This window comes from Pygoscelis adeliae, unplaced genomic scaffold (genome assembly GCF_000699105.1).
Source record: "Pygoscelis adeliae isolate BGI_AS28 unplaced genomic scaffold, ASM69910v1 Scaffold303, whole genome shotgun sequence".
Classification (NCBI taxonomy): domain Eukaryota; kingdom Metazoa; phylum Chordata; class Aves; order Sphenisciformes; family Spheniscidae; genus Pygoscelis; species Pygoscelis adeliae.
In genome coordinates this window covers 854694-856643 of record NW_008824367.1, presented here as the reverse complement: position 1 = coordinate 856643, position 1950 = coordinate 854694, and the positions used below count along the sequence as shown (strand labels likewise).

At 62.5% G+C, this 1950-nt stretch overlaps 1 protein-coding gene across 1 annotated transcript in view; it reads right to left on the bottom strand.

The window, feature by feature from the left end:
* Positions 1-1934, bottom strand: part of GRAMD2 (GRAM domain containing 2) — an 11699-nt gene extending 9765 nt beyond the window's left edge. Inside the window, exon 1 of the mRNA XM_009319910.1 lies at positions 1643-1934. The gene's annotated coding sequence lies outside the window, so the exon portion shown is untranslated. The remainder of the gene's footprint in view (positions 1-1642) is intronic.
* Positions 1935-1950: the final 16 nt, after the last annotated feature.

Below are 1950 nucleotides of genomic sequence, written 5' to 3'. Positions count from 1 at the left end.
ACACCCTGCTCCCGCTTCGAGGGGCTTGTCCGAAGGGAAACCCGTCTAAATAATCCCCCACGGACTTGGGGAGAGCCAGAACGGGGGTGCTGCACCCCGACACCCGTCACCCAAACGGCCTGAGAGTCAAAGCTGCGCGACCCCCACGTTCCCGCAGCTTCGAGGGCCCGACCGAAACGCTGTCCCGATGCGATGGAGCCGGGCTGAGTCCCAGGCCGGAGGCATGGGGGATGCTCCCTCAAGATGCAGCACGTATGCGGGGCTGCAGAAAAACCGAACACAAGTCACCGGTGCCGGGCGGTTAGGAGCAGGCTGGGAACCAGCTCCTGGATCCCCGCAGCCGGCATTTGCAAATAAACGAGCTGCCCGCACGGCCCCAAAGGTTTGTGGGGCCCAAGCATTGCGGGGATGGGATGAACACACCGAGGTTGTGGGGTTTTTTTTAGGAGAAGCTCAGGTCAAAGGATGTGTCTGGAAGGGAAGGGACACTCTGCCGACAAGAAGCACCAAAATAACATCCCTTGGCATTGCTCCAGAAGACTTTCTCCCTGCCTGATTCCTCGGACACCCCGTGCCTTCAGGACAAGCAGCCCTGCGCTGTGAACACCCTCTGCCAGGTGATGCCACACTGCCCTGAAGCCGAAACTCGTATCATGGAGGCGCCAAAGCCTTCATCCTCCCTGCCTCCACGCTGGAAAAGGGGCTCCGACCCACTCCAGAGCCTCCCTCTCCGGAGCTCAGCCTGCTCCGGCTTCCCTCACGTCATCCCTTAAATCCCCAAGCAGTTGCGCCGCTTAATCCGGGCGAGCAGATTTAGCCCTAACCAGGGCTGATGCCAAGGGGCACCGTGCAAGGGGACAGGGAGAGGCACCCCCTGCTCGAGGCAAGGGCGTCGAGAAACCCCCCACCGAGGTCACCAAACACACAGAAATCCCCTAAAAAGAGAAGAGCCAGAGGCTGGAGAGCACTTGGAAGCACTGCATGGTCCTGTCCCGGTTTTCTCTCCCTCTTAAGGTCACCGCCAGGGACAAGTCCCAGGTCAGACAGTCGCCGGACACGGCACTGGCACCGGGCTGCTCCAGGGAGGGTCTGGGGGCTGTGAGGAGCATCCTCAGACCCAGTGGAGACATCGTAGCAGCTGCCTCGTCTCCCCTCTCCAGATCCCGCTCCATCCCGGCTGCCGGCTGCAGCAGGGATGGAGACCCGGGGTTCGGGAGCACGGGATAAGATAAGGTTGGGCTCCAGGCACAGCTGACGGGGAGGTCTCCCTGCCAAGAGCCGCTTCCAGCGGCGGCACAGGGAGGAAAACACTTTCTAGCGGCTCACACCATCACTCATCTCCAGGATTTTTTTTTTTTTAGCAGGAAAACCACCGTCCCAAGTGTCCCAAACTACAAGCAGAGCAAGAACAGTCGGTGCGCAGAGCCCCCGAGGCGAGGCAGAGCGGGTGGGCACAGGAGTCCCCGGCAAAGGGAAAACATTGCCGGTGACCTGCCGACCCTCTGCCCGCCATACCAGGGCTGACACCCCCCCCTCTGCCCGTGCAGGCTCCCCGGGCTCAGCTCGCCTCCCGAGCTGTGGCTTTGCCAGGCAAAGCCCGGTGCTTCTCCCTCCCCGCGGATCGGCATCTCCCTTCCCTTACGCAGCGCTGGGATCCGGCCTGGAAATGGTCCGGCGTGAGCCCCTCCGGCGGCGTCTGATTTTCGCTGGATCCCTTCCCCGCTGCCGGCGCAAGCGAGGGGGAAGCGCGCGGCGGAGGCAGGAGAGAGCGGGCCAGGGATTTCACCTCTTGGGGAAAAAAAAAAAACGAGGATCAGAGCCGGAGGGAGGCACTTGCGGCCGGGCTGCCTTGGCCCGAGCGAGCCCGGGCAGGATCCGGCGAGCTGCCCTTGTCCCTGGCTTTCAAGGTCATTTCAATCCCGTGTGTTGGCTACTGGAGCGGAGCCAACG